At 43.1% G+C, this 11,431-nt stretch overlaps 1 protein-coding gene and 1 long non-coding RNA gene across 2 annotated transcripts in view; one reads left to right on the top strand and one right to left on the bottom strand.

Annotated features, from left to right (window-relative positions):
* Window positions 1–200: 200 nt before the first annotated feature.
* Window positions 201–11,220, bottom strand: LOC137856046 (uncharacterized). Its single transcript, XR_011096156.1, has 3 exons — window positions 11,109–11,220; window positions 7,924–8,714; window positions 201–5,188 (listed from the first exon to the last, which is right to left on the bottom strand). It is a non-coding gene; the product is annotated as an uncharacterized lncRNA (long non-coding RNA).
* NR3C2 (nuclear receptor subfamily 3 group C member 2) overlaps window positions 10,695–11,431 on the top strand; it is a 201,622-nt gene continuing 200,885 nt past the window's right edge. Inside the window, exon 1 of the mRNA XM_068680919.1 lies at window positions 10,695–11,377. The gene's annotated coding sequence lies outside the window, so the exon portion shown is untranslated. The remainder of the gene's footprint in view (window positions 11,378–11,431) is intronic.

Genomic DNA, 11,431 nt, shown 5'->3' with positions numbered 1-11,431 from the left:
TGTCTTGCCTGTGGGAGAGTTTCAATCACATTTGGTATGATTTATAAGTGTACTCACCCCCCTCCTGCAGAGGTCAGTCCCTTTCCTAAAACCGCATCATTTGACCACTAAGAATTCCTTTTACAAGTAAACAGCTGAGTAACCAATATCATCGACAGACAACAGTAAGCACAGTCCAGTTTTTATTAGGGTCTCTCAAATGTCAAAAAGCTCACTTTAATCTCCAAGAAATATAATCTGTTTACATCACCTGCAGCCTCTTGGTTGTCTCCTTCATAAAGACTGTTTTCTTGGGCTCACTGACTAATCTCTTCTACCTTATCTTATGAAGAATCCAGCTTCACCATACATATTTCAAGCAGTCTTTCCCTTCCCGAACCCAAGTGAACCAGGGAATCATAGTCAGTGATTCTCATTTATTTATCTCACCTCTTCAAAATTTAAAATCATACACAAAGGGTTAGGATACAAGCACCGTCTTAAAGATATTTAATCTTGCTCTCAAGATATCTATCTCACTTTGTTTCATTAAAATAATCTGCCACATGCTATTGAAGCTGTCTCTCAAATAAACAAATACTTTTTTTAAGAGGGTACATTGAGTAAATGTATCACTCAAACTATTAAAAACGTAGCATTTAGTATTGTATACATACAGATTTATTAAGCCTTTATCAAACATGGAATGATGTGTAACAAAATAAAAGCTAATGTCAGTGGCAGAACAGTAAAATTTATTATTAATCAAAATAATATTTTTTTATTGTTAATCTGTCCTAAGACATGCCAAAGTACTACCACACCTGCTGTAATACTGGACCCAAAGGAATTTTTTTTTTTTGTTAATCTCTGTCTGTTCTGTCCCCACATTCATCTCTGTGGGTTCACAGTACTACATAAACTTATCAAGAATTTGTACACATAGAGAGAGAGAGTAAAGTAAGCATCTTGCCATGTTTAGATGTTTATCATCTGCTTGGCTATGTATGTGGGGTTGTGTGCTTGCTGATCAGCCGCACAACCCTAAAAAATTAGTGTATTTCAGTCAATATATATCTTCAGGATCTTGGGTTTTGAATTTTGTAAGATTCCTCTTTCTTGCAATCTGAAGCTCTTACCAAGTCATTATTTATCTCCTCAGCCAACTTATTTCCCCTATTCACCTACATCAGTTTCAAGTCTGTGGGAAAACCCGGATGATTTCTACGTGCTTGTTTGGCTTCTTTTGGGGAACTTTGTCTTGATTTTAGAAACAGCATGCATTACCCAGCCTCAGGTCAGCTCTTCCATCTATATTACCATCTGGCTTAAAAATGTTTCCTCCCCTGCACTGCAACAGACAGAAGTCTGCTCAATTTTTCTTTTCTTCTCGGTCTTTACAGACTATCTTTACAAGGAAGATAACAAACTTTGCATGTGTGCATTGCACGATAACGAGCAGTGCAGAGGCAGCTAACCTATCTCACCTATCTATCTAACTCTATCTCTATCTAACCTATCCCAGGTAAGGGACCAAAAGTATGGTACCTCCTGAGTTAACATACCTGTAAAATAAGTTAATACGCATATCTGTGATGTATGTACTCCAACTTGTTTTACTTGCTTTTACAGTGGCTATAACACAGCTGTGCACAAAGAATATATATTTACACATGGCTTGCAAGGGCCATGCAGCTTCGGTTGACCGTGTTGTTAAAGACAAAACAGAAAACCACAAGGAAAGGCTGCCAAGCACTGGGACAGGGTAAGCTTTGTGACTGTTCAGACTTGAGAAGCTCACATCAGGGGACATTCCCAAAGAAGATGCATGCACATCATCTGCCTAAGAGTTTCCTCAGCAGAAATCCCCTGCACCAGGCAGGAAACGCTGCCTGTCTGCAACAAAAGGCACAGAGCTGATGGCAATCTGAAGGATGAGTGAAGCTCATGCACACTGTGCCAGAGACACTGCCTTACCACTTGGTGTTTAGTGAGAGGCTAAGCCCACGGTAGCCCTCCTCCTGAGACCATAGCTTTTGGCTGCATTTCTCTAGATGACAGGGCTTAGCTGTCATGTCACTGATCACAAAATCACTTGTTGGTCTCTGCAGGTAAACAATGAGAGACCCCGAAGTACATCATCCCAAATCACAGCTGGGTACCAACAATGCCACTATCCCTACTGCTACCCATCACTCACAGAAATTATGGTGTCAGCTGACTAACGCTGATGTTGAGGGGAAAAGTCAGAGGAGAGGTATCTTCCAGTTCTCTGGGCCACACGTTTTTATGGGTCACTGCCTGTCCTCATAATGCACCCCAAAACCATCAGAGCTGTGGGATTTACCTAATGCTTTGTTAAAACTTCAAGTCCAACCAAAAGCCTGTCAGCCTGCTCAGATTCACATTTGCAGTGTGTTCCTTCATTTCATTACCATCCTAATAAAATGAAGCTTCTTGTTTCCAGATGTGTCTACAGTCCTGACAGCATGAGGCACCCCAATGGGATCTGTGCACAAACTGAGGCGTTCTGTGACCCTGCGCTGTTGCTGTACAGTAACTTCCACTGTGTCTTTGACTGATTTATCAATGTCTTTATGGTATTAAGCATTTTCCTGTGATGTGCAACACTTTGAACAGTGCCCATTTCGATATACAGGCATTAGCTATGGGACAAATCTCCCGTTTTTTCTCTCAAGGAAAGCCTGTTGTCTCTGAAGAGAAGATATCCATTCACCTGAACCAAGGATAATGTGAAAGTATTATTAACTTTAAGTCCAACAAGTAAAAATAGCAGGGATACACAGCAATAACTGGAATCAGATTTAATATTACATTCTAGCAAACCCTGAAGCAACATAATTATGTGGCCACTGCTGCATCAAACAAGGAATAACCACTGAACACACTTGAAGGCATACACTGTCATTTACTGATGATCTTTGGATAAGATTTGTAACATGTGTGTCTGCAGCCTCCCTCTTCCTTTTAGATTTCACAGAGGTGCAGGGAGCTGGGGAAGCAGAGGAAAAGGAGGATGGAGGAGATATGTTTCTCTGTTTTTGATGGACTGTTTTATCTGTCACTTCAAACAAAGGTTTCTCTGAACAGCTCTCCTGAATGGCCCACAACAATAGTTTAATATCTTATTTCTTACCAATGTCACTGGGACATAATTTGGGAGGGCCTCAATCCTGGCTATGAAGATACCTGACAAGAAACAATTTCCTCTCTCTTCATGTGTACCATATCACTTCACCTTTCCACATGGGGATCAATCCATCTTTGCCAGCCCTTTCCCAACTTCATTGAAATATATTTCAGTATCAGAGTTGTGAATGATTGCCCCCCTGTAACAATTTCTAAGGCAAAATTCAAAGACTTCTAACAGTCTCTGCCCACTAAACCATACCCCTGAAGCCAAGAACCCAAACTAGCTACAGGGAAATTGAAGAAGATACTTCAAATGAAACACATTTCTGTTTCCTTTTTTATCCAGTTCCATTTCTATCCTATTTATACACTACTACTGTTCTCAGCCCTCTGTCTCCCTAGAACTGAGTCTCACCACTGACTCTCTATCTGCTGCAGATGAAGGGGCCTCACAGGGAGAGGGGCCAGCTGGAGACTAGAGACACCTCCCTGCTCTCCTGGCCAGGTTGCTGAGTCCCCCCACACCAATTTCTTTTTAAACAAACTCAGTTTCTCCCTCCTGAGGGAGTGCTCCAAGCTCCCAATTTCATTGGTCCATTTCCCCAAGACTTGCAGTGCCTCCCCCAAGTACTGTTGCCTACCTTAGTCAGTACTCAGTAGTGGCCTCACTAAAACCACCATGAAGGCTGAAACAGAAAGAGAAAATGACAGGCTTTCATTCGCATGCTTCGAGTCTTTGATGCAGCTGAGATGGATGGATGAGTGTCCCTCTGCACCTTACTGCTGTCAACGAAGTGATACCATTGTTCTCCATGACTGCATCCATTGCCTTCTCCATTTTACCTCTACAGTATAAATTGTAGTCACCTTATAATGTCATTATCAGCATGAAACCTATCCTGCCAAGTTTCACGCACTTTATAAAGGTCATAGATGGCCATTGTTTTATACCACAGCTGCTTTTAATTCTCAATTGCCCACATACTTACTACATTTTATATATATGTTTTCTGGGTTATTTAACAGCAAATGAATTTTTAGTGTCCCTTAAAAGGAAATGCTTTCTCCATACCACTCTAAGTACTTAAGTTCTCATATCAATCAATACCTGAATTACCTGTAAGCCCTCCTTCTCAATTTTCATTTTACAGATTATCAAACTAGATGGGGTAATTTTGAACTCAGTATCTTTTTCATATGTAAGAAGACGGGAGGTCACATAATCTCTTTTAGGAAGTATTCCAGTAATTTGTGGATTCAGAAATATCTTGCCTCTGTCACTTTATCTCTCGGATCTGTCTTCTTCTTTATTTTAATCAGAATTGGCAAGGCAAAGTGCCTTAGGCTGTTTTGACCCACTGCATCTTCAGCCCTGCAAATCATCTTTCTGACACATTTGATTAAAATGGATCAGTTAAAGGGGACACTTTGCAATTCCTTGACATAAACTCCTCACTTTTGGTCCCATTGCCTATTCAAGTTCCCAAGAGGCATGGCACCATTAGAGGATTTTCTTCTGTAATCAAACTGTGATAATTCTTTTCATAATGGTGCAATTATCTGCTCCTTTCTGGTTTCACCTCAGAAAGCTCAGTGAGTCATAGACCTTTACATCTACTGCATCTACGCCCACTGATGATCAACAAGGAGCGACAGTCCCAGGGACTGATTTACTCTCCACACTGGGTTTACAAGGAAGCACCTGCTTGGAACCAGGCACCCTTCAGTATAGGCTTTGACATAGAAATGACTAGTTCATTTATTCATTTTTGATGACTCCCATAAAAAAAAAAAAAAAAAAAAAAAAAAAAAAAAAAAAAAAAAAGCCTACTCCTTTCTGTTTTAATGATGTAAATCATGTTACAATCACTATTGTTAAGATTATATAAAAGTATCGTAAATGCTGCAGTCCAGCTCAGTATCTCAGTTCCTTAAATATTCCTGTGCTTCCTTTCATTATTTTTACACATTCCTCTTACTGAAAAGAGCAATGCTCAGGACTTGAAAAGTGAAGCTCATCTGCAGGACGAGTATCATGATGAAAGCTGTCCTTTGCCTGGAAGAGAACCAAAGAAAGTACATGAAAAAATCAGTACCTAATCTTACATTTAGAAGTAGCCATGTCTTATGCACAGATGTCTAACACAAATTATTTCAGATTGGCTCAGTTCTTCAAATTTTAAGTCAAGCATAGAGAACAAAACTGAAACATGCTGGAAGAGCAGTACTGGTTTGCTAAACTCTCCACCATTCCTGCCCTGGACCAACTTCGACTCCTAAATAAACAAGATTTCCTTTGAGTCCTGGCTGATCTTCCTTTAGAAGTCTTGAGAGGGATACATAATTTCTGCTTTGTGACTGTCTAGCCAGAGCTGCATACGTAATGCAAAATAAATAAATAAAGAAAAACATTTTAAATTGCTTCAATTTGGCCCCTTTCCTGCCTCTTTTCTGTTTGCTTTCCATGTATATATGAGGGACTGAATTTTGTTGTTGGAATTACTCACGAAAAGCAGAGTTCAAAGTGGCAAGCACAAGAACAGCATGCGCAGAAGCCAAAATGTAAATGTGCATGTACAAGAATTCATGCCAGAAATTCCTGCACATTCGTGGAATGTGCCTCTTCTGACCAGGCTCAAGCAGGCAAGGTAATGTCAATCTTCAGGGGCTGCTGCTAATCTGTACAGCAAGAAGCCCTGACAATGTAGGTTTTCTAAATTCATTTTGATAATGAATGCATTCAAACAGACCATGGTATGTTTGCCTTCCCCAGACAACAACCAAATGTGTTTTAACCATACATCATTAGTGCTCATGTAGCAAGGTTGGGAAGGCAATTGCTGAAAAGGAAATCTGGTCCTGCAATGAAAAGCAGGGAGCTGGGATTTGGGAAGCACCAGGCTTTGTCATTGCCTCCTGAGGTGACCTCAGATAAATCCTTTGTTACTCCACTCCCTGCATATGGAAGGGGAACGATGTTCCGCTTCTCTCTGAAACTTGGGAGAAATACATTTGCACGGTGATCGGGTGCTGCAGGAGCCAGGATTGTACAAACATGGATACACCGACAGCATCGTTTTTTGAAACCACTCTGGGTGACCATCGAACTTGCACAAAAGAGAATAAACCATAGTCATGCAGCTGGGTTGGAAAGGATACCTACTGTCATGGGTGAGTGAATCATTTGGTTTATTTGCATATGTTTGGGACTACCAGAGACCAACCCATCAAACATGTCAAAATTTTTGTCATACTGAAACCCTGTCCTGGCTTGTGGGCTGAGTATCAGAGGGCACAGTGGGAAAATTTTGCAATGCATTACTTTGGGTTACCAGAGACTTAGTCTAGGCCAAACAAATCCTGGTATGACCTCCGTCTTCAGAGTCAGGAGACTTTCTTAGAACACAGCTTCATTGCATCGCTCTCCTCGCTGTACGTGTCAGGGAGGGCCCATCAGAAATCTCTCCTTTCCAGGAAATTTTTAGATTTTTAATATTTTAAGATTTTAAAGAATTTAGAAAGTAAACATCTTTTAAGTCTCAAAGTGAACATGATCATGCAGATAAATACCAAACTGTCCTTTACTGCATAACATCTGAGAGCAGGTAATTTCAGGATTCTGGAAGAATCTGGAAAATTGCAGAAGGATTCTCCTTTTGCTATCAGAAATTTAAAGCTGCATCTTCATTTAATCAAGAAGGTAATTTCCTCCATACAGCAAGTTTCAAATTCTACTTACGACCTTGATGTCATGACAATTTTGGTACTAACTTGTTCCTCGGTAAGTATTTCTACAAGAACTGTGAATAATCATCAAAATTAACTAGCCTATAGAGTGATTAAATAATTTCCTCCAATTTGCATTTGATATGTTTATTAAGTGCTGGAGGGTGTTCTGTGCTCTCTTATTTTTACTGCTGTTAAACACAATGTCTGGATTTTTGGCATAGGTGCAGTACTATTATGGTTACTACAAAATTTTAATCAGATTACGGTATGAGTTACCATTTGATACTGTACGAATGCCAGTAGGTAGTAGATAAATACTAAGATACAATTAGCTGCCACTACCTTTTATTGCTGGAATTCATTAATATTGAAAGTAAGTCTGAGTTCTATGGCAGTGACAATGTTTCTAGTGTGCTGCTTTTTACAGGTTGTAGTTTCAAACAATAGTGCAGGTAGTAAACAAGCTAGAAGATGAATATAAACAATGTAAATAGATACAGCAATGTTAAACCTACAAAAAATATAAATTCCTGCCTGCATGTTATTACCTGTGCTTCATTTACCCTACCATTGTCAACGAGACCCATGATTCAAGACATATAATTCCTTGTGAGACATTTTCATTTTGAACCAGATGAAACTATCAGTGCTGATCATCAATAAAAACTGTGATTTTAAACGTATTGGAAATCTGTGCTTTCAAATGCATGTCTTGGCCCTTTACACAAGCAAGTGGTTGCTAAAGCCAATATGCATTAGAAATGCAATTGTACTATACTTAGATGTGGTTCAACCACGGTTATAACATGGGCCATTAAGAAGCATTAAAAAGAAAAAAAAAAAAAAAAAAAAGAGAGAGAGAGAGGAGAAAAAAAAAAAAAAAAAAAAAAAAGGAAAGGAAAGGAAAGAAAGAATCCAGGTTAAAAGGGAAAATATTCTGTTGCTCAGCTGAAAGGCTTAACTATAATTAGAAAATAAAATTGTTCAAGATTAGTCCAAACAGAAAAAATATTGATGTCTGGGAGAACATGAGCATGCCATACAGAAAACACATTTACTTACATTTTCCCAGGGCTTGTAAAGCATTCTCAAGACTTTTGCTCAGAAAGGTGGGATGCCATTAACTGGTGGGTTAGGGCAGGCTGCAGGTTCCTGTCTCAGAAAACTCGCACCTGTTGAATAGTGAAAGTAATCCCTGCCCTGTTATGCCCACCGTTTCCCCAAGTTAGCAGCAGGCTTCCCAGAACGTTAACTTCCAGTCAGCTATAGTAATCAAAAGCACGCGAGGCAAATGGCATAAAATGTAAATCTCCAGTGCGTAACACCAGTTAAAGGACTTAGATATTTGCCCATGTGGTCGCCTGCTTTCCGAGGCTGGAGCTGGAGCACAGTGGGAAATGCCCAGCTGCCTTAGTTGGAAGCGACTCAAAACTTCATCCGCTTTGGTTCAGTTCTCAAAATAGGGCACATGACCTCTAAGCGAGACAGTACAGTAGGCTGCTTTTACTCCGCACCGCTGCTCCTGCAGCCCCTGATACAAATTCACTCCCTTTCCCCAGCTTGGGAGGAGGTAAGATTTGACACTCGCCGAGCTTCAGCCTTATCTTGTTTAGTAATGCATTATCCACAGCAAATTTGCCACTATCTTTAGGAGCAGAGATGACATCTGCTACAGAGTGGCTTACACTTGTCTGTCTGCTGCTTTCAGTGCCACGTGTCTGACATGAGTTAACCTCGTCTAAAATACAAGGCGAGGGAAGAGAATTGCTCGTCGGAGGTGTCCACGCTGCTCCTCTTGACCTACTTGGAAAACCACGACTGAAACTCTCTGCATTTCCCCCATCACGACACAGCTGCAGAAGGCAGTAAGGGGACCACTCTGAGCAGAATTCGAAACACGTTATATATATATATATATATACATATAGATTTGTATGTGCTTAAACAGCATTATTTCCAAACCTTGCAGATTCCCTGTGTTATTTTATCAAGCCCAGTGTAGGTCTTTTTTTTTTTTTTTTAATGGAATTGGCACAATGAGAAAAGATAGCCTTTTCTCTTGTCAGATAGAGATCCAAATTGCATTTTATAATCTGACAATTATGTAGTTTGATTTTTTAAATAAAACAGATAATCTCCCTTCCCCGTTCAAGATGAGATCTTAGTTGTTAGTGACAGCTGTTAAAATGCTGCTAAAAATAGATCTAGTGTCAACCACTAAAAAGCTAAGTGCTCCTGTGAACCACAAGCAGAAAACAAATGAGGTTTCTACTGAATTTGTGGAAAATCTGTGAGCATCTTGCATGTGCTGGGAAGGGTGCTTTATCCTTCCAGCAGCCATCTCTGGGTGTAACACAATGGGAAAAAAAAAAAAAATCAAACATTTGGTATATTGGATATATTCCCTCAACTTTATTTTCTCTCTCCTTTCTGCTCATCAGCAATAATAATAATCGTGCCACGCTAAGGCTGAGACTGCCTCCAAGCATTTCAGATGCCTTTTTCATTTACACCTTTGCCCTGAAAAAAAGAAAAATAAATAAATCAAACACACATGAATAGCAGGAAGAGTAAGACAAAAGAAGCGCAACCCATCAGGCAAACACCCCGCTCGTATAAATTGCCATAAGGTAATTGTGCTCAGCACGGCAGCTCTCAGAGCAGTCGAGGTGCTCGGGTGCTTTCGGCACCCCTGGGATTTGCTTTGTGCGGAGTTGCAGGGAACTTTCCTCTGCCCTGGGACTGCAGCTTCCACGCCACCGGAGGCAGCTCTGCCGGATTAATAAATGATCTGTGTTCCAGAGCAGCTGTATGACACGAAAGGAGTAAAAGGAGAGAGAAGAGAATTGCTCGCATTCTGTGTTATAATACGTCTCGGTAGGTTCCTCCTTTTTAGCTACATTCTGGCTAAAAATAGAGCGCTAGTGTAGGCACAGTGAAATATGATTTGCTTCCAATAATATAGCAAACTAATTGTGAAATTAAGCTACTGAATGCGCCGTTATCTCGAACTCTGGCCTTAGCAGCACTTTATGCTTCCCCATTTAACATTTATCAAGTTACCCACAAACTTTGACGGATGCAAACAACAGCTGATAAAATAATCGCCTTTTTTAAGGCCCCGGTCCTACCGAGGCTTTGGCACAGGTAGCGATCCCTCTCCGCGAGCGGTCCTTTTGCATGTTTAAACACTTCACCGAGGGCATTAAAACACGGCCAACTTGCCCTCCCTCCGACGCTTCACTTTTTTTTTTTTTTTAAAGATGCTTCAACGAAGAGACATTTAAAGCCCCCAACTCCAAAATAATCGGCATTCAGGCAGCGTAGCCACCAGCGAAATATTAATTGACGAACCCGTATCGATGTTAGCGCTTTTTATTTTTACTTTTTTACTTTTATTTTTTTTTTTTATTAACGGGGAAACGTGTTTTTTTTTTTTTTTTTTACGTGCGCATTTTTAACATTTTTTGACGAAATCGGGGACGGATTCGCTGCTGACCCCGAGGGCACGCCGCTAGGGGGGGGACAAGGAAAAGGGGGGGTCCCCGCGTTTGCCGGCAGCCCGGCGGAGGGGAGGGGGGGGGGGACCGAGCTCGGCGGGCGCGGGGGGGCTCCTCCGCCGCCGCCGCCGCCTCCGGGGCCGGGAGAGCCGCTCGGCCGGGGGAAGGGCGCGGGGAGACACTCCTCCTCCCCCGCCGCCCGCCCTGCCTCCCCGCCGCCCGCCCTCCTTCCCTTCCTCCGCCGGCTCCGCGAACCAGGAACCGCGGCGGCGGCGGCGGCGGCGGGCTCGGTGCGTGAGAAACCCCGCGGCGCCGCTCCGCCGGGAGCCGCCGGGAGCCGCCGGGAGCCGCCGAGAGCCGCCGGGAGCCGCCGGGCCGGCCGGGCGGCGCGGGAGGGGGCGGCGCGGCCGCCGGGCGCTGCGAGGGGCCGGGCAGCACCGGGGAAAGGGGGGGGGGAGGAAAAAGTTTACACCCTCGCCACTCTCCTCCCTCCTCTTCCTTGGTGGCGCAGATGGGAGTTTTACCTGGAATGACATAAGTTTGGCTTTTTTTTTTTTTTCCCCTCCCGTGGCTTTTTAAATTTTTTCTTAGAGGGTGTCTCTCTCCCTCCCCCGTCTCCCCACCACCACTTTTTTTTTTTTTTTTTTCCCTCGAACCCCCCGCCCCCGTTCCCCGCTCCTGGAGGATCCACCCCCCGCTCCCCTCCGCCGGCGGGCGAGGGTGTGACCCGCGGGAACACCCACCCACCTAGGCGTCCATGGTGGGAGCTGTCCGCCCAGCCGAGCCCAGCCGCTCCGAGGGCACCCCGCCGCCTGCCGCAGCCCCGCTCCCACCATTTCCTCCGCACACTTTTTTTTTTTTTTCTCCCCCCTCCCTCTTTTTTTTTTTTTTCCCCCTTTTTTTTTTTTTTTTTTTCTTTCTGTCATCGGTGCCGGTGCAGGCTCGCTGCCGGATGGTTCGCTGGCAGTAGCCGGGGGCCGTGCCTCCTCCCGCCGTGCCACCATGTCGTAGAGGAGGTGAGTGCGGCGCGGACCCTGCGCGGGGCGCGGAGCGGGGGGCCGGGGGCCGGG

This window comes from Anas acuta, chromosome 4 (assembly GCF_963932015.1).
Source record: "Anas acuta chromosome 4, bAnaAcu1.1, whole genome shotgun sequence".
Taxonomy (NCBI): domain Eukaryota; kingdom Metazoa; phylum Chordata; class Aves; order Anseriformes; family Anatidae; genus Anas; species Anas acuta.
Note: the sequence above shows the minus strand (reverse complement) of the source record. Positions and strands in the feature narration are given on the sequence as shown.